Below are 21,125 nucleotides of genomic sequence, written 5' to 3' on the forward strand. Positions count from 1 at the left end.
CTATCTTGTTGGTTTTCTCAAAGAACAACTCTTTGTTTCATTTATTCTTTATATTGTTCTCTTTGTTTCTATTTTATTGATTTCAGCTCTTAATTTGATAATTTCCTCACATCTATTCCTCCCGTGTGACTTTGCTTTTTCTTGTTCTAGAGCTTTCAGGTGTGCTGTTAAGTCACTAATGTGAGATTTCTCCAACTTCTTCATGTGGGGATTTAGAGCTATGAAATTTCCCTTTAGCACTGCTTTCATAGTGTCCCATAAGTCTGGGTATGTAGTACATTCATTTTCATTGAATTCTAGGATATCTTTAATTTCTTTCTTATTTCTTCTTTAACCCATTGGTGATTCGTTTGAGCATTATTCAGTTTCCAAGAGATTGTAGGTTTCCTGTAATTTTTGTTGTTGTTGAAATTTAACTGTAAACCATGGTGGTCTGATAGAATATAGGAGGTTATTCCAATTGTTTTGTATCTTTGAGATTTTCTTTGTGACCAAGTATGTGGTTGATTTTAGAGAAGGTTGCATCAGGTGCTGAGAAGAAGGTATTTTGTGTTAGGGTGGAATTTTCTGTAGATATCAATTAAGCCTATTTGAGTCGTAACTTCAGTTAAGCCCCTTATTTCTCTGTTAAGTTTCGATTTTGCCGATCTGTCCAGTGTTGAGTGTGGGGTGGTGGTCTATCACTATTAATGTGTTTGGTTTGATGTGTGATATAAGCTTTAATCATTTTGTTTTCATATGTGGGTGCCCTTGTATTTGTGGTATAAATGTTCAGAATTGAAACTTCATCTTGGTGGATTCCTGTGATGAGTATGTAATGCCCTTCTCAATTGCTCTTGATTGATTTTAGTTTGAAGTCTATTTTGTGAGATAATAGCATAGCTATACCAGCTTGTTTCTTAAGTCCATTTGATTGGAAAGACTTCCCATCCTTTTACTCTGAGGTAATGTCTATCTTTGAAATTGAGGTGTGTTTCTGGTATGGAGCAGAAAGATGGGTCTGCTTTCATATCCATTCTACTAGCCTGTGTCTTTTTATAGGTGAATTAAGACCATTGATATTAAGGGATATTAAAGACCAGTGATTATTAATTCCTGTTATCTTTTGGTGGTAGTGTGTGTGTATTTCTCTTCTTTGGGATTTACTGCTGTGGGATTATCTATTGCCTGTGTTTCATGGTTGTATCTGATTTCCTTAGGTTGGTATTTTCCTTTTAGTACTTCCAGTGGGGCTGGATTTGTGGATAGGTATTGTTTAAATCTGGTTTTGTTTGGGAATGTCTTACTCACCCTGTTTATGGTTATTTTAAAGTTTTGTTGGTTATGTTAGTCTAGGCTGGCATCCATGGTCTCTTAGTGTCTGCATTACATCTGTCCATGTCCTTCTGGCTTTCAAAGTCTCCATTGAGAAGTAGGGTGTTATTCTGATGGGTCTGCCTTCGTAGGTCTCTTGGCCTTTTATCTTAGCTGCTCTTAATATTCTTTCTTTATTATGAATGTTTAGTGGTTTAATTATTATGTGGTGAGGGCACATTTTTCGTGGGGGCACAGTCTTTTTGGTGTCCTATAAGCTTATTGTATCTTCATAGGTATTTCCTTCTTTAAGTTGGGAAAGTTTTCTTCCATGATTTTGTTGAATAAATTTTCTGTGCCTTTGATTTGGTATTCTTCTCCTGTTTCTATCCCTATTATTTTTAGGTTTGTCTTTTCATGTTGTCCAAGATTTCCTGGACATTTTGTGTTATTACTTTTTTGGCTTTGGTATTTTCTTTTTTTATTTATTTTTTTTTTTAAATTTTAGTCCCATCATGTTTATTGTTAGTAGAGAGAAAAACTGTGGTTTGGGGTTTTATTTGTTTTTTGATTGTTAGTTTGTTTTTTTGTATCTATAACTTAGTCATAGGAGTGTTGGTAATATTTTTTGAGATTTCTTATGTTCTGTTTTGATAATAAAATGCTCTTCAATTAAAGACAGTTTATTTCTTACTGCTTGTTGTGGCTTTTATTTGTTCTCCTTGCCTGTTGTAGTTTCCAGGATGTCTATTAATGTGTCCAATATGACTGGGAACAGTCCACCTTCACAGTCATGTTCCTGACCTCCAAAGGAAACCACTTCCTCTTTCAGCACTGTGATGTCACCTGTAACCATTCTGCACATGTTCTTTATGAAGTTGTTCAAGTTCCCTCTGGTTACATTTTTCCGAGGGCATTTTATCATGAAAGGGTGTTGAATGTGTCAAAGACTTTTTATAGTCCCATTACTTCTACGTTGAGCTGCTTGATATTTAACCTCTGGTCTCTCTGGCTCTTATAATTTTTCCACCTCCTTCTTCCATGATTTTTCCTGAGCTTTAGGTATAAAAATTGTGTCATAGATGTATCAATCATAGTTGGGTACCCTACAGTCACTTACTCTCTGATTTCAACAAATTCTCTGATTTGTGGATCTCTGTAATAGCCCTATCTGTTTTAAGAAGCTTCTTTGTCAGGGGTCAGAGATACTCTTCTGTAGATACAAGGGTAAGTGTTCAGAATGAAGTTAGGAATCATACTGTATTAGGAGATAGCAGTAGTAGAGTCTATGGCCTCTCTAACCATTTGTGGTTGCCTAGGTTTACAGTTTTAAGCATGAGTGCCCCACTACCAAGGAGGCCTTGGACTCAATAAAAAGCTGTTGGTTACTCTCAAGATAAAAGTGTCACTATTGTGCCATTGAGGGCACCTTGCCTGGCTGGTCATTGTTGTGGTTCATAGGCTTTAAAGCTTGGTGGGACTATTGATTGCTTTTTCCTGCTGGCAGCTTTCATGGCACAGTATAAATATATTTCTTCTATGAACTTAACATAAACCCATAACTTTACCTTGGGTTAAGTAGATTGATCTTCATAATGTGGATGGACCTCATTCAGTGAAGGCTTTACTCTCAAGAGACTGGTGTCTTCAGCAAGAGAATTCTCTCTGTCGGTTACTTTCTCACTCAAATAGCAACTTTTTCTTGATTTTTTCAGGCCAACTCTTACCCTGAAGATTTTGGACTTGCCAATTTGTACAGTCCCATGAACTACACACTGAAGATCAGTCTGCTAACATAAGCACACACACCAATAGCTCCATTTCTCTGAAGATCCCTGAATAACATAGCAACACACATAGATTAGAGATTAATTCTTTACTTTTCATCTCACGTAAAATGCTAGAAACCTCCTTGAAATATTCTGCAAATTACCTTTGAAAGAGATTCTTCCTTTGATTTTTCTCTCACTTTACTGGTCATTGTCCAAATTCCTTTTATAAATTTCTTTTTTTTATTAAAACCAAAATTTATTATAAGCCACAGTCATCCTAGGGACCTCCATGCTATATAGAGAGAGTCTCCATGGTTCTATGGGTTGTAGTCTGATTGTTCTTTATTTTATATCTAGAATCCACTTATGAGTGAGTACATACCATGACTGTCTTTCTGGATTTGGGTTACCTCACTCAGGATGATTTTTTCAAGTTCCATCCATTTGCCTGCAAATTTCATTGTTTTTCTCTGCTGAGTAGTACTTCATTGTATATATATACCACATTTTTTTCATCCATTCTTCTGGTGACAGGCATCTAGGTTGTTTCCAGGTTCTGGCTATTACAAATAGTGCCACTATGAACATAGCTGAGCATGTATCTTTATGGTTTGAATCAGCATTCCTTGGGTATATGCCCAAGAGTGGGGTTGCTGGGTCTTGAGGTAGTTCGATTCCTAATTTTCTGAGAAACTGCCATACTGATTTCCACAATGGTTGTACAAGCTTACATTTCCACCAACATTGGAGGAGTGTTCCCTTTAGTCCACATCCTCTCTAACAGTGACTGTCATTGGTGTTTTTGATCTTAGCCATTCTAACAGGTGTAAAGTGGTATCTCAGAGTCTTTTTGATTTGCGTTTTTCTGATGATTAAAGGTGTTGAGCATTTCTTTAAATGTCTTTCAGCCATTTGGATTCTTGTTTTGTGAAATCTGTTTAGCTCTTTAGCCCATTTATAATTGGACTGTTTAGTATTTTGATGTCTAGTTTCTTAAGTTCTTTATATACTGTGGAGATCAATCCTCTGTTAATTGTGGGGTTGGTGAAGATCTTTTCCCATTCTGTTGGCTGTCTTTTTGTCTTATTGACTGTGTCTTTTGCCCTGCAAAAGCTTCTCAATTAATTATTGTGCACAGGGTCTGTGCTGTTGGTGTTTTATTTAGGAAATGGTCTCCAGTGCCAACGTGTTCAAGTTTGCTGCCTACTTTCTTATCTATTAAGTTTAGTGTAACTGGATTTATGATCAGGTCTTTGATCCACTTGGACTTGAGTTTTGTGCATGGTGACAGATATGGATCTATTTGTAATATTTTCAATATTGACATCCAGTTATACATCCAGTTATACCAGCACCATTTGTTGAAAATTCTTTCTTTTTTCCATTGTATAGTTTTGGCTCCTTTGTCAAAACCAGGTGTTCACATGTGCATGGATTAGTGTCACCGTCTTCAATTCGATTCCATTGGTCCACATGTTGGTTTTTATACCAGTACCAAGCTGTTTTTATTACTATAGCTCTATAGTAGAGTTTGAGGTCAGGGATGGCGATGCCATCAAAGGTTGCTTTATCGTTTAGGATTCTTTTAGCTATTCTGGTTCTTTTATTTTTCCATATGAAGTTGGGTATTTTTCTTTCCAAGTCTGTGAAGAATTGTGTTGGGATTTGATGGGGATTGCATTTAATCTGTAGATTGCTTTTGGTAAGACTGCCATTTTTACTACGTTAATCCTACCTATTCTTTATCATGGGAGATCCTTCCAATTTCTGATATCTTCCTCAATTTCTTTCTCTAGAGATTTAAAGTTCTTATCAAAAAGGTCCTTCACTTGTTTAGTTAGTGTTATCCCAAGGTATTTTCTATTATTTGTGGCTATTGTAAAGTGTGCTCTTTCCCTGACTTCTTTCTCAGCCCTTTTATCATTTGTGTATGGGAGGGCTACTGATTTTATTTGAGTTGATCTTGTATCCTGCCACTTTACTGAAGGAGTTTATCAGCTGTAGGAGTTCCCTGGTAGAATTTTTGTGGTCACTTATGTATAATATCATATCATCTGCAAATAATGAATGTTTGATGTCTTCCTTTCCAATTTGTATCCCTTTGATCTCCTTTTGTTGTCTTATTGCTCTAGCTAGAACTTCTAGTACTATATTGAATAAATATGGGGAGAGTGGACAGCCTTGTCTTATTCCTGAATTTAGTGGTATCGCTTTGAGTTTCTCTCCATTTAATTTGATGTTGGCTGTTGGCTTGCTATAAATTGCCTTTATTATGTTTAGAAATGTTCCTTGTATTCCTGATCTTTCTAAGACCTTTATCATGAAGGGGTGTTGGATTTTGTCAAAGGCTTTTCCAGCATCTAATGAGATGATCATGTGTTTTTTTCTTTCAGGTTGTTTATATGGTGTATTACACTGACAGATTTTCGTATGTTGAACCATCCTTGCATCCTTGGGATGAATCCTACTTGGTCGTGATGGATAACTGTTTTGATGTATTCTTGGATTTGGTTTGCCAATATTTTATTGATTATTTTTGCTTCAATGTTCATGAGGGAGATTTGTCTGTAGTTCTCTTTCTTTGTTGCATCTTTGTGTGGTTTGGGTATCAGGGTAATTGTAGCCTCATAAAAAGGGTTTGGTACTGTTCCTTCTGTTTTTATTGTGTGGATCACTTTGAAGAGTATTGGTATTAGTTCTTCTTTGAAAGTCTGGTAGAATTCTTCACAGAAATCATCTGGTCCTGGGCCTTTTTTGGTTGGGAGACATTTGATGACTGTTTCTATTTCTTTAGGGGTTATTGGTCTATTTAAATGGTTTATCTGGTCTTGATTTAATTTGGTATGTGGTATTAATCCAGAAAATTGTCCATTTCTTCCTGGTTTTCCAATTATGTGGACTACAGGTTTTTGAAGTTTCATCTGATGATTCTCTGGACTTCTTCGTTGTCTCTTGTTATGTCTCCCTTTTCATTTCTGATTTTGTTAATTTGGGTGCTCTATCATTGCCTTTGGGTTAATTTGGCTAGGGGTTTGTCTATGTTGTTGATTTTTTCAAATAACCAACTCTTTGTTTCATTGATTTTTTTGTATTGTTCTCTTATTTTCTATTTCGTTGTTTTAAGCCCTCAATTTGATTATTTCCTGGTGTCTTTTTCTCCTAGGTGAGTTTGTTTCTTTTTGTTCTAGAGCTTTCAGTTGTGCTGTTAATTCATTGGTATGGGACTGCTCCATCTTCTTTATGTGTGCATTTAGAGCTATGAATTTTTCTTTTAGCACTGCTGTCATAATGTCCCGTAAGTTTGGGTATGTTGTACTTTCATTTTCATTGAATTCTAGGAAATCTTTAATTTCTTTCTTTATTTCTTCCTTGACGCATTGATGTTTCAGCTGGGCATTATTCAGTTTCCATGAGTTTGTGGGTTTTCTATAATTTTTGTTGTTGTTGAGGTCTAACTTTAAGGCATGGTGGTGTGATAAGATACAGTAGGTTATTCCAATTTTTTTGTATCTGTTGAGATTTGTTTTGTGGCCAAGCATGTGGTCAATTTTTGAGAAGGTTCCATGGGGTGCTGAGAAGAAGGTATATTCTTTTGTGTTAGGATGGAATGTTCTGTAGATATCTATTAACCCCATTTGAGTCATAACATCTGTTAAGTCCTTTATTTCTTTCTTAAGTTTCAGTCTGGTAGATCTGTCTTTTGGTGAGAGTGGTGTGTTAAAATCTCCCACTACTAATGTGTGGGGTTTGATGTGTGTTTTAAACTTTAGTAGTGTTTCTTTTATGAATGTGGGTGCTTTTGTATTTGGAGCATAAATGTTTAGAATTGAGACTTCCTCTTGGTGGATTTTTCCTGTGATAAATATGCAATGTCCATCCTGATCTCTTTTGATTGATTTCAGCTTGAAGTCTATTTTATTAGATATAATGATAGCTACCAGCTTGTTTCTTATGTCCATTTGCTTGGAAAGCCTTTTCTCAGCCCTTTACTTGGAGGTAGTGTCTGTCTTTGAAGATAACGTGTGTTTCTTGTATGCAGCAGATGGATGGGTCCTGTTTTCTTATCCATTCTGTTAGCCTGTGTCTTTTTATAGGTGAGATGAGACCATTGATATTGATGAATATAAATGACCAGTGATTGTTAATTCCTGTTATTTTTTTGTGGTTGTGTTGTGTTGTCTTTCTTTGGTGTATGTTGGTGTGGGATTATCTATTGCTTGATTTTCATGGATGTGTTTAGTTTCTTTGGGTTGGATTTTCCCTTCTAGTGCTTTCTGTAGGGCTGGGTTTGTAGACAGGTATTGATTAAATCTGGTTTTATCCTGGAATATTTTGTTTACTTCGCCTATGGTGATTGAGAGTTTTGCTGGGTATAATAGTCTGGGTTGGCATCCATGGTCTCTTAGTGTCTGCTTAAGATTTGTCCATGATCTTCTAGCTTTCATAGTCTCTATTTAGAAGTCTGGTGTTATTCTGATGGGTTTGCCTTTATATGTTACTTGGTCCATTTCCTTTGTGGCTCTTATTATTTTTTCTTTGTTCTGTGTGTTTAGTGTTTTGATTATTATGTGGTGAGGGGACTTTTTTTTGATCCAGCCTATTTGGTGTTCTGTAAGCTCCTTATATCTTCATAGGTATTTCTTTCTTTAGGTTAGGAAAGTTTTCTTCTATGATTTTGTTGATTATATTTTCTGTGCCTTTGAGTTGGTATTCTTCTCCTTCTTCTATCCCTATTATTCTTAGGTTTGGTCTTTTCATGGTGTCCCAAATTTCTTGGATGTTTTGTGTTACGACTTTTTTGTCTGTATTGTTTTTTTTATGACTGATGAATCTATTTTCTCTATTGTGTCTTCAATGTCAGAGATTATCTGTTCCATCTCTTGCAATCGGTTGGTTATGCTTGTTTCTGTAGCTCCTGTTTGTTTACTCAGGATTTCTATTTCCAGCATTCCCTGAGCATGTGTTTTCTTTATTGTCTCAAATTCATTTTTCAGATCTTGGAATGTTTCTTTCAACTGTTTAATTGCTTTTTCTTGGCTTTCTTTGATTTCTTCCCATTTTTTGTTCATTTTTTCTTCCATTACTTTAAGGGAGTTTTTCATTTCCTCTTTAATGGAGTTATGCATTTTCTCTTTAAGGGAAGTTTTTATTTCCTCTTTAATGGAATTTTTCATTTCCTCTTTAAGGGATGTTTTTATTTCCTCTTTAATGGAGTTTTTCATTTCCTCTTTAAGGGAAGTTTTATTTCCTCTTTAATGGAGTTTTTCATTTCCTCTTTAAGGGAAGTTTTATTTCCTCTTTATTGGAGTTTTTCATTTCCTCTTTAAGGGAATGTTTTATTTCCTCTTTAAGGGAATTTTTTTCTTCTTTAAGGGCCTTTATCATCTTCTCAAAAACATTTTAGAATTGATTTCTGTTTTTTTCTGTCTTGGTATGTTCAGGTCTTGTAGGTGTAGAATCACTAGGTTCTGATGTTGCCATATAGGTTTTCATGATGTTGCCTGTATTTTTGCACTGGAGTCTACTCATCTCTTCCTCTGCTTGGTGCAGCTGGTGCCTATGAGAGTTCCTCTCGTTCTAATTTTTAGTCTTGGTTCACTAGGATTTCTTGGTTAAATTGGTGCTATTGTGCTGTTTCTTCAGGAGCAGCTGACCTCAGTTGGTGAAGCATATACTTATGATTCTGGTGATCTGGTTTGGTGGCTGGGTAGCACCTTCTTCTGTGTTCCCAGGTCACGTTTTGTTCATTCATCATCTCCTCAGCTGATCTTGTTTCTTCAGACTTCAAACTGTCGGATCTGAATCCTCTCCCAGATGGATTTCAGCTGAGCAGGGTAGTCTCACCAACAACTCCAAGTTGTTGGGTTTTGCAGAATCAGCAGCTGGGCCCTGGGTTGGCCTCAGATGGAGTGTTGAGATGCGTTCTGTTTCCATCCCACAGAGATAGCTTCTTCCCCGAGTGTTGCGGTTAGAAGCATCCCTGTTCCAAGATCTTGACTAAGAGCTTGTTTTCACTAGCTCTTCAGCAGGTAATAGCTCAGATTCTGGTCTTTATTGCAACTGTGTTTTGGCTGCCGCCTGCTGCACCTCCTGCCTCCCCACCAGGGTACCATCTGCCTCTGATGGGCCTGCCTGCCTCTGCCAGGCCTGTCTACCACTGCCAGCCACCACTGCAGGTCTACCTACCTCTGCTTGTCACCGCTGCTGTGCCTGTCTACCTCTGTGGGCTGCCACAGGGCCTGTCTGTCTCGGCGGGCCGCCGCCCTACCTGTCTGCTTCTTCAGGCTGCCCACGGGCCTGTATGTGTCTCCTGGCCACTGCAGCTAGGCCTACCTGTCTCTGCCTGTTGCTGCTGAAGGCCTGTCTGTCTCTGCCAGCTGCCACCGTGCCTGTCTGTCTCTGTGGGCCACCACTGGGCCTGTATGTCTCTGCCAGCAACAGCCGTCAGGCCTCTGGTATTTTCTTTAACTGATTAATTTATTTCCTCTATTGTATCCTCTACACCAGAGATTATCTCTTTCATCTCTTGTATTCTGCTAGTTACTTGCATCTGTGTTTCCTGTTTGTTTACTCATATTTTCTATTTCCAGCATTACCTCTGTTTGTGTCTTCTTCATTGTTTCTATTTCCCTTTTCAGGTTTTGAACTGTTTCCTTCACATGTTTAATTGCTTTTTCAAGGTTTTCTTGGCTTTCTTTAAGGGATTTATTGATTTCCTCCTATTTTTCAGTTGCCTTTTCCTCTATTTCTTTATTGATTTCTTCCAATTTTTTGTTTCTCTTTTCCTCAATTCCTTTAAGGGAATTTTTCATTTTTTCTTGAAAGGCCTCTATCATCTTCATGAAGCTATTTTTAAGGTCATTTTCTTCTGATTGTTCTACATGATTATGTTAGGTCTTACTTTAAGAAGAGGTCTAGGTTCTGTTGATGCGATATTCTTCTTTATGTTGTTGTATGTATTTTTTCATTGAAATCTGTCCATCTCTTCCTCTAATAGGTGCAATAGGTGCCTGTGTCTGAGCAAGCTGGTATTGGTCCACTCTGTGCTTTTTGTGTCTGTGACTCAGGGGGTCCCTTTGTGTCCAGTCTTAGCTCTTTGTCTAATTGGAGCTGGCAGATTCTAAATATCAGGGAGTATACTTGGCCCAATGCAAGCTAGCTGATTCTGTGACTCACCTAGTTGCTCTTGGTCTTCTCAGGGCTGTTGGTATAGTCAGAGCTGGTGGAATCTGTGTCTTAGGAAGCCTCTCTTGGTTCAGTGAGAACTGGCAGATTATGTGTCTCAGGAAACCACAATTGATCCAATGAGAGCTGGTGAATTCCTTGTCTCAGCAAGTTGCTGGGGTTGTAGGCAGATGGATATTGGGTAGTGCTTGGAGTGTAGATTGTAGGGTCCGATGGGGGGGGGGGTTAGTGGAGAAGCCTGGCCCAAGGAAATATTCCCTGCTAGCCAGGATTTGGGGTAGAGTTGTCTAGGGGTTCTTGGGGACTGTTTGTTTCCCAGGGCCTGGGTCCCAGAGGCAGGACTCTCTGGGAGGGAGGGGAGTCACTCACCTTTGGTCCAATGTGAGCTGGAAGATTCCTTGTCTCAGGAAGTTACTGGGATCCCAGGCACATGGGTATTGGAGTAGGGCTTGGGTCTTGTAGATTTCAGGGTCTGATAGGGGGTTAGGGGAGCCTGGCCATGGGGAGTTTTCCCTACTGGCCAGCAACCCATGGAGTCTTAGTTTTATGTTCAGAGAAGATATTAGAGTATGTGAAGAGCAAATGATGGAAATATCCATGAAACCTAATATTTTACACATAGATTTTAGTTTTCTACATGTCTTGAAAGTCATTCTCAATCTAGCTTTAATTATGAGATATATGTTGTTCTTGGTTTTTTAGTAATAATTACATTTCAGAAAATACTAATAAGAAGGACAGTGTACATTATTACATTGATCTACCTAGAGTACTTTATTTGGTGTGTGATTTTTGGGTTAATATACATTAGTGAATAAATATATTCATATGAATACACATATGTGTACATACTTGTATACACATGTACGCAGTATGAATGGCATTCTCACATGATTGGATCTACCATGTGAATTATAGTTTTCCTTTTTTAATTTCAGCAGGCCATGTAGGTTACTTCCTTTTTTAATAGTCATGAGAAATTTTATCACATTATTTTAGAAGTGATAATTAATTCGAGCATTCTTTTGTTTATTACCCTCATTTACATTATTTATAATTTTTCCATATTACAAACAAAGGTGAATAAACTTGAAATTAGTATGATATTGCCAACCCCCATCTCACTGTCAATTCCAAGCACTGAAACACCTGGTCAACAAATATGAATATTTCAGCATTTGATGGATGTTATGAAATTGTTGTCCAAAATATAATAAAGTAGCTATTCCCACTATACTCATGGATCTCCAAGATTCTTTTACTATTATTTACAGTGTTCAGAAGAGCAATCTGTACATAGACCACTGAAATATCTCCATGTGACAACAGCGAAAAGGTGTGAGAGCTCAGTGCTCTCTAAGCCATGACTCCTTCTGTTTTTCTGCTTTCCCTTATATTTTCACCGACTCTATTCTTCTTTGATGCCTTCTTCAGAATTGCCAACATGAAGGAGTACATCTTCAAGTTCAGTGGCCTGATTTGCAGTACGTCAGCTTTGGTATTTGAAATCATCCTTGCAAACAGCCAATGCTGGCGCCTGTAGGAATTTAACAACAAGCTTGTGCAATTTGTGTCACTTGGACTCTCGGAAGCTTATTACACTCAGGACTTTAACATCTCTGGGTCCATGACCAGGATGTTGGTTCACACCTCTATCAATGAAACCTGGAACGAGTCATCAGAATTTCAGTATTTACAAGTGCTGATAGCATGGGCCATTTTGATGAAAATCCTAGTCCTGATTTTCACTTCAGTGGCCATTAAGATCAGCTGCATGGAAGAACCATTCATTGAGATCCAGCTATTTTGCTACAAGATGTCTGCCATAATTTTGGCTGTGAGTAGCCTTTTCACACTTGTTGCTGTGACCTTGAACCACCTGGTAGACATGTATGGGCAAACCACACTTGACTTTCCACCTGACTTTCCCATAAAGAAAGAAGACATTATAAAGAAACACTGCACAAATGTGTTCCCAATGGGAGTCCTGACAGCCACGATGTCACTCTTTGGTTTCATTTTGTTCCTCTATGAGATGATCTCCTTGAAAATGCAGAGTCAAGTGAGGGCACCATGTGCTTCCAAACTGGCTGAGCAAAAGGCCTGAAGTGAGGGCTTTGGCATTTGTAACATCTGCCAGGAGAATCCTTGAAGAAATTGCCTTTTTTCACACAGTAATGTGTAATCACCAACTCATTCCAAATAAAATATCAACTTGGTTTTTGGGGTGTGTCTAAATTGTATATCCTCCCTTCCTGTCAAATACACTCCTTTCTTTAATTGTGTTCTCATTCTAAACTTTGTGGATGATGATCATATCTTTGGATGCTGCCAACAAGAAGTAGCAGGCAAGAGTACAGGTTAAATGTAAGTTGCTTAAATAAACATGACATATACAAGGTGAAAGAGGGTTTGTAAGTAAGCTGATACCTCAACACACATACACTAGAACCCCATATTCCTGTGTGGAAACACTTAAGTACTCAGATCTGTGGAGGGTAGAGCTGGATGTCTCAGCCTTAGCACTGCTGGCAGCATGGGATGCTCTCTTGAAGTAAGAAGGCAATGCTGCACACTGAAGATGCCATTCCATCTGCAGCCTGTCTCTACTAGAAAGCAGTAGCCATTTCCTAATTTCCTGGTTGTGAAGATCACAAAAGGCCAGGCATCTCCAATGTGCTCTGATGGGCCATGTGGTGTGCAGAAGACAGGACAGCTTGTCAGAGTTGGTTTTCTTGTTTTATCATCTCCACCACTGAGTTCAATCTCACATTATAAGGCTTGATGGCACACACTCTTACACAGTCAGCAATCTCACCTACCTCAAGTTTATTGCTTTTAAGATACAATATTCTCCCCCTTGTTGCTATAAGTTGAAGTTCATTTCATTATGCAAAATACATTTATTCCATCTTTAAAACAGTCCCATGTTTCTTTGGGATTCCAGTGTCTTTTTTGAGACACGGCAGGTTTTCAACTGTGAGAGCCTGGACAATCATAAATCAACTCCCAGACTTCTAACATAAAATGGTACAGAGTAAACATTACCATTATAAAAGGGAGGAGTGGGGACATGGTAAGGGATGAGTGTCTTGAATGAGGACCTAAACCCAAGAGAGAATACTCTGAATCCCGAAGCTCTATATTATACCTGTCATCTAGTGATATGATGGTATGTATCATTTTGGAGTCAAGGTGCTGAAGGAACCCTGGCCTTCCAGTTTTACTGGCTGTAGCACTATAACCTATCCTTCTTTCTCTCTTTCCTTTTTTCTTTCTCTCTATCCCTTTTTCTTTCTTTCTTTCTTTCTTTCTTTCTTTCTTTCTTTCTTTCTTTCTTTCTTTCTTTCTTTCTTTCTTTCTTTCTTTTTCTTTCTTTCTCTCTCTCTCTCTTGCTTGCTTGCTTTCTTCCTTCCTTTCTCTCTGTCTCTCTCTCTGTCTCTATCTGTATCTCTCTCTCTCCTTCTCTCTCTCTCTCATTTTTTGGATGTTTGAGATAGGGTTTCTCTGTGAAACAGTCATGGGTGTGCTAGAACTTATTCTGTAGAATTGGCTTGCCTCAAACATATAGAGATCCACCTGCCTGTGCCTCCTGAGAGCTGGGATTAAAGGTGTGTGCCACCATTGCCCAGCTTGAAGCCTCTTTCTTGAGCTCTCTACAATATATACATGTAGCTTTCTAGGCCAAGCACATCAAGGGCCTGTCTTCCAACATTCTACTGTCTCCATTGAATCATCAAGTTCATATTCAGTTTCATGAAGGGGTCTTCTAGACTTCCTGGATGGCCTTCATGGGTCTCCAGTCATGATATGCATTACATGACCTTAGGGGTTCTGAAAGTGTGAATCAAGATTCTATTTACCATATAATCTTGAGTTTGTGCTTACTGAAAATTCAGTACCACATGGAATATTCTCCCCCACTCTTTTGCAGGTGGTGATGGAATGGGATGGAACCTGGCTATGCTGGATAGTGTTTTTTTGTTTTGTTTTTTTTTTTTTTTTTGTTTTTTGGCTTTTTTTGTCACCTTGATGCAATCTTGATTCATCTGAAAGAGTAAACTTTAGTTGAGTGAATGCATTCAGGAAACTGGCCTTTAAGAGAGTGTGTGGAAGCTGGGTGTGGTGGTTCATGCCATTGATCTCAGCAGTTAGAAGGCAGAGGCAGTGGTTCTCTATGGAATCAGGCCAGCCTATTCTACAGAGCAAGTTCCAGTACAGGCAAGGTACACAGAGAAACCCTGTCTCAAAAAAGCAAAACTAAGCAAAAGAGAAAGTGTGTGGATCACTCTCTTGAGTAATGATTAACCTGGGAGGATCTACTTCACTGTGTGTGACACATGTGTTCGAGAGTTGAATAAGGAAGCAAGCTGAGGTAGCCATGGAGAGAAAGCAGTGTTCCTTCATGGTCTGTGCTTCAGTTCCTGTCTCCAAGTTTCTGCCTTGGTTCCTTACCTATGTGTTCTGTCAGTGATGGACTGTGAAGCTCTTGCTCTGGCTTTCTCTAAGGTGAACTTCCCCAGAATCAAACACACCTGCACTATCTCTGCTCTCAAAGGCCTACCTTGAGATGCTTAGCTCAGATATGGTCTTTACATAGTGAGATTTCTAGAAGCTCTCCTGCCAGCCCAATCCACACTGTACCAGGCCCAGAGCTTGTCACATGGATCCTTCATTTAACTGTAGCTGGTGAATTCCCTAAGAGCCAGTACCACCCCCACACTCTAGATGAAGCCTATACTTCAGCTTTGCTCATAGAATTTCCCTGAACTTCTCCTGCCAGCACCATCTATGAAATCCCAAACCTAAGTCCCATAATGCAGCTCCTGCACTTGCTATTTCTGTGTAGTTCCCCTACATCCCACCCTGCCTATGCTATCTGTACACACTAGGCCTACCTCCTATGCACAGATCTTGTAGCAACTTTGCTTGAACGGTCCACAGATATTCCCTTGCTTGTGCAATGTTTACTCTTTCAAGCCTGGTCCTAATCAGACAGCTCTTTTACCAAATTACCTGATGAGTTCCCCCAGTAGTAAGCCCAGATGGGCAATATGCCTACTAAGAGGCCTAGATAGCTAAGTTTGTGTAGATCAATCAAAGTGTTTACTTTGTGAGGAAGTCTTAGCCTCCCCTGTCAGCACTATACCCAACTCCCCAGACCTTGAGCAGGTCACCCTGGATTTCCCTATTGTACTCCCAGAACCAAGCTCACTCCTGCTGTCTGCACTCTCCTAGGCCTAAGTCTGCATGTCTACGTTGTTCACCCCCTATTTCTGGTCATTTCCCCATAGCCTTTTGTGCAATCAACATCACTTTATATCCCGGCCAAGCTCTAGCCAAACAAATGCCACACCAGATTTCACTGGTGAGTTCTCTCTTGAGCAAGCACATCTGTGAATTCTTGATTTGAACTTACAGGTCTTGCACTGGTCTAACCTGGGAAAGTCCATGGAACCTCGGCCACCAATGACATCACCACACTCCCATGGCTATCTCTGGTGGTATAGTTCCTGAACCACCTTTCCTGGTTAGTTCTTCAAGAAGCCTTCCAACCTGGGTGATGACCATACTCCATACCAAGGTCTGTATGCACCCAGATTTGGCTTGTTGAGTTATCCAATATCTCACATTCAGAGACATCTACTTTTTCCAATATCTACCTTGTGTCATGAAGCTCTGGTAATAGCTTTCCCTTATAGTTATTCCACAACCAAGCACCCATGCACCATCTTCAGAGTCTTAAGACATAAAACTGGTTGCATAGAACCAAGATTGGGTGTGCCTGTTGGCATTCCCTGGAAGCTTGCTTAACAGAGTCATCTGCTCTCTCAGCCCTAGCTCAGGTCATGCAGCTCTTGCAACAGCTTTCTGTGGTGATGTGTTATTTGTGCTCTAATAAATAAAGCTTACATGATGTTCAGAGGAAAAAGCCAGCCACTATATTAAACATACAATTCAGGCCTTTATTCCCATCATCCGGAAGGCAGAGAGTCATCCAGATCTCTGGGAGTTCAAGGCCACACTAGGAACAGAGCCAGGCATGGTGGCACACACCTTTAAATTCCAACACTATTTAGCTATAAAGGTGTGGAGGTCTATACAGACAGGAAGTGAAAGAGCTGGACAGTAAGAGAAAATCGTGTAGCATGGAGGAGAGAGGCAGTAAGATGGCAGGGACAGAAAGGATATAGGCATGAGTAAACAGGAAGTGACTCTCTCTGGAAGTTGGTGAGATGAGGTTGGCTGTGGCTTGTATTATTCCTGTGATCTCAGTTTTTCCCCCAATATCTGGCTCCAGGCTTTTGTATTACTAAGACCATTTAGCAATTCATGTTAACCATCTTTCCCAAGTGAGTACCCCAGAACCAAGAACACTGGCACCATCTCTACCATCCAAGTCCAAGAGCTGGATTCACACATTGCACAGCAGTGTTGCCTGATGATGCTACCTGAACTTTTTCCTCCAGCTTCTCCCTGGCACTCCCAGGTTTTGAGGTCTAGTTACAGATGGGCAGATTCATATCAGCTTTTCCTTGGTAAGTTCAAAGAACTTCTCCCATCAGCACCAACTACCCAGTTCCTAGCCTAGCTGTTTTTGTAGATTTCCCTCACTTCTCTGTTCTGTTGTATACCAACTAACCTGAGCAGGCCTGTACCATTTCTTTATTCCCTAGACCTATTTCTGGATGTTCATATTGCTTACCAGATTTGCCCCATGAATTTAAAGCACATAGCCAGAGCCTTCTCCACACTCACAGACCTAGTCCAGGTCACATTCAAACTGTTAATGAAGCTTCATTTCCTGGAGAGTTCACCCAGAACCAAAAATACCTGCACCAGTTCCACAGTTCAATGTTAACTCTGGATGCACACATGTACATCAGATTTTCCCTATGACCACAAATTTGCCCATTAGATCCATTTTCACTTATCCAGCAAGTAGCTCCTATAGAAGATTTTCCTGTTAAGTTCCACAGAACCAAGCCTGCCAGAAATACCTACATCCTCCCAAACCTAGTTCTGGGTGTGCTGGTAGCACAAAGGTTTTGAATGATGAGCTCCCCAGAAACACACCCACAAGAACTACCCCCTCATTCTAGTCCTAGTTAAAGACTTGGGTTACTTGCCTCCTGCTTGGGTTACCTTCATGAGTTTCTCTGGTACTTGTGGAATCATGGACCCACATTCTTAGTCTGTATGTACTGGCTAGTCTGATGAAACACCACAGGATCTTGCAAGGCCTCTATATCACCACACTTCTAAGTCAAGCTTCTTCTGTCTCACAGTCATTGCACTGGATTTCCCTGAAAAGGATTCTGAGAATGAAGGCTGCCTGTGCCATTTTCACAGCATCTCCTGATATCCTGATTGCAGCTTTGCCTGGTGTGCTCCTCATAAGTTTCATGCCAGTGCCTTATGTACACTCGGAGGCTTAGCACCCATAACTGAGCTCCTATAATAGCATTCCCTGGTCACTCTGGGAGCCAAGCCTGTCTATGCTATTAACACACTCCCAAGTTCTAGACGTACCAATCCTGCACTGATTTACATGATGATGTTCTACAGAACCTCTCCTGCCTGGGCTATGCATATACACATTGGCCTTGCTCTGAAGGACAGTTAAGACTCAGTTACTTCACTTGCTTTCTCTGCTGAGTACCCTGAGAACTGATCTGGTACCTTGCCCTCCGTACTCTACACCTTGCATAGCAGACTTGCCTGGTGAGCTAAAAAGATGCTCAACTGTCAGCATATAAACTCCACTCTGGAATCAAGCTGTGTTCAAGCAGGATGTGCACCAACGTTATCTGGCAAGTGCCCCCAGAACCACCTATATCTGTCCCCCCTTCAGCCCCAGGCCTTGTTCTGAATGCAGACACCACACACTGGCTTTCCCTACAACATTCCAATGAAACTTGAAATCTGTCACAATTCTCTTCTCCCAGCCATTGCTCCCTTTCAAGGAGCCAATGGAGGATTTCTGAGGTGAGTTCTCCAAGAAGCAAGGCAATCTGCCCCATTCTACCTCATATGGCCTGGCTCTATACATATACCTCCAGGACTGGGTGTTCCTAGTGAGATCCTCTTGAATCAGTTTCCCTGTACCATCTTGCACACTATGCAGCCCTGTTTTGAGTGTAAAGAACATATAATGTAGGAGGCTTTCTTGCAATGCCAGCACAAATCATAACACAAAGACTTATTAATTAATTATGAATGTGAAACCTTAGCTTAGGCCTATTTTTAGCAGGCTTATTTTTTAATTTAAATTAACCTGTATCTATTAATTTATGTGCTGCCCTGAGGCTCATTTACCTCATCTGTGTACTGTCCATCCTGTTTTCCTGTTTCCTCTGTATCTGCTTGGCTGGACACTGGCTGGCCCTGGTGTTTCTCTCTCTTTCCACCAGCCCTGCCTATCCCTCCTCTGCTTAGCTATTGGCCATTCAGGGTTTTATTTTTCAAGTTTACTTTTTATGTATTAATTAAAAATTTTCAATTTTCATTTTTTTATTAAGAAATATTCTACTCACTCTACATAACACCCACAGATCCCATATCCCCCCTCCTCCAATCCCGCAGCCCATCCTCCCAAGCCACCCCATATGCACACAACCCCCAAATCAAGGTCTCCCATGTAGAGTCAGCAGAGCCTGGCATACTGAGCCTAGGCAACTCCAAGCCCTGCCCCACTGCATCAAGGCTGTGCAAGGAGTCACACCACAGACACTAGGTACCCAGAAGCTTGTCCATGCACCAGGGACAGATCCCAATCCCCCCTTATGGGTAACCCCCAAACAGTTTGAGCCGAACAACTTCCCTCTGTATCCAGAGGGCCTTGTCCAGTCCCATGGGGGCTCCACAGCCACCAGTCTACAGTTCTTGGACTTCCACCACTGTGGCCAGTCATCTCTGCATGTTTTCCCATCATGATCTCAATGTCCCCTGCATGCAGAATCCCTCCTCCCTCTTGTTGATTAGATTCCCAGAACTTAGCCAGGTGCCTGTCCATGGATATCTGCACCTGCCTTCATCAGTCACTGGACAAAAGTTCTATGATGACTGTTAGGGTATTCACCAGAATAGACCAGTCCAGGCACCCTCTAGACCACTGCCAGCCTCCCATGTGGGGTCATCCTTGTGGAATCCTGAGAGCCTCCTCAGCACCCAGCCTCTTACTATTCCCATGATGTCCTCATCTATCATGTTATCTTCGTCCCTACCCTCCAACTCTGTCCCTGTTCCAGCTTTCCACTCCCATTTCTCTATGTTCTCATCACCCACTACTTGCCCTCTGGCAACCCCTCATCCAGTTCAGTCATGTAGATCTCATCCACTTCTTCACAGTGTCATCCATGTGTCCCTCCATGGTTCTTTTCCTGTTAGCTAGCCTCTCTGGATTTGTGGGTTGCAATTCCTTCTCTCCCATTTAGTATGTACTTATGAATGAGTACACACTATGTTTGTCCTTATGAGTCTGGGTTACCTCACTCAAGATGATGTTTTCTAGATTCATCCTTTTGCCTGCAAATTTCATGTCATTGTTTTTTACTGCTGAGTACTAATCCATTGTGTATATGTGCCATATTTTCTTTATTGATTCTTCAGTTGAAGGGCATCTAGGTTGTTTCTAGGTTCTTGCTATTACGAATAATGCTGATATGAACATAGTTGAGCATGTGTTCTTGTGGTAATATTGAGCATTTCTTGGATATATGACCAAGAGTTGTATATCTGGGTCTTTAGGAAGACTTATTCCGAATTTTCTGAGAAACCACCCTACTGATTTCCAGAGTGGTTGCATAACCTAGATGTCATCATAGGGCCTTTTTCTAGTGACTGATGGAGGCAGATACAGAGATCCACATCCAGGAACCCGGCTGAGCCCCAGGAATCCAATTGTTGAGAGAGAGGAGAGATACTGCAGGCAAGGGGCATCAAGATCATGAAGGGAGGATTTGCAGAGATGACTGGCCACAATAGTGGAAGCCCATGAACTGTGGACTGATGTCTGTGGAGCACCCATGAGACTGGACTAGGCCCATTGAAAATGAAAGATGGTTGTTTGGCTCAAACTGTTTGGGGGGCACCCAGGCAGGGGGATCGGGATCTCTCTGATCTGCATGGGCAGGTTTCTGGAACCAGGTCCTGTGGAGTGACACCCTGCACAGCCTTGGTGCAGTGGGAATGTCCTGGATCTGCCTAGGATCGGTGTGCTGGGCTCTGTTGACTCTGCAAAGGAGACCTCGATTTTGGGAATGTAAGGATACATGGTGGTTTGGGAAAAAGGGCTGGGGGTGTAGGAGAGAAGAGGAGGAGTCTGTGGATAACACGTTGAGTGAGTCGTAAATTTCTTAATAAAGAAAAATGAAAGAAAAAAAGACCATTTAATTGGAAAGACTTTTCCCACCCTTTTATTCTGAGGTAGTGTCTAAATTTGAAATTGAGGTGTGTTTCTTGTATGCAGCAGAAAGATGAGTCCTGCTTTCATATCCATTCTGTCAGCCTTTGTCTTTTTATGGGTGAATTAAGTCCATTGATATTAAGGGATATTAATGACCAATGATTGTTAGTTCCTGTTATCTTTTGGTTGTAGTGTGAGTGTGTACTTCTCTTCTTTGGGCTTTATTGATGTGGTGATATCTATTGCCTGTTTTTCTTGGATGTATCTGACTTCCTTAGGTTGGAATTTTCCTTCTGGTGCTTTCTGTAGGGCTAGATTTGTAGATAGATATGGTTTAAATTGGGTTTTGACTTGGAATGTCTTGTTCATTCTGTCTATGGTGATTGAAAGCTTTGTTGGGTATATCAGTCTAGGCTGGCATCCATGGTCTCTTAGTGTTTGCATTACATCTGTCCATGTCCTTCTAG

The sequence above is a fragment of the Peromyscus maniculatus genome, chromosome X, assembly GCF_049852395.1.
Source record: "Peromyscus maniculatus bairdii isolate BWxNUB_F1_BW_parent chromosome X, HU_Pman_BW_mat_3.1, whole genome shotgun sequence".
Classification (NCBI taxonomy): Eukaryota; Metazoa; Chordata; class Mammalia; order Rodentia; family Cricetidae; genus Peromyscus; species Peromyscus maniculatus.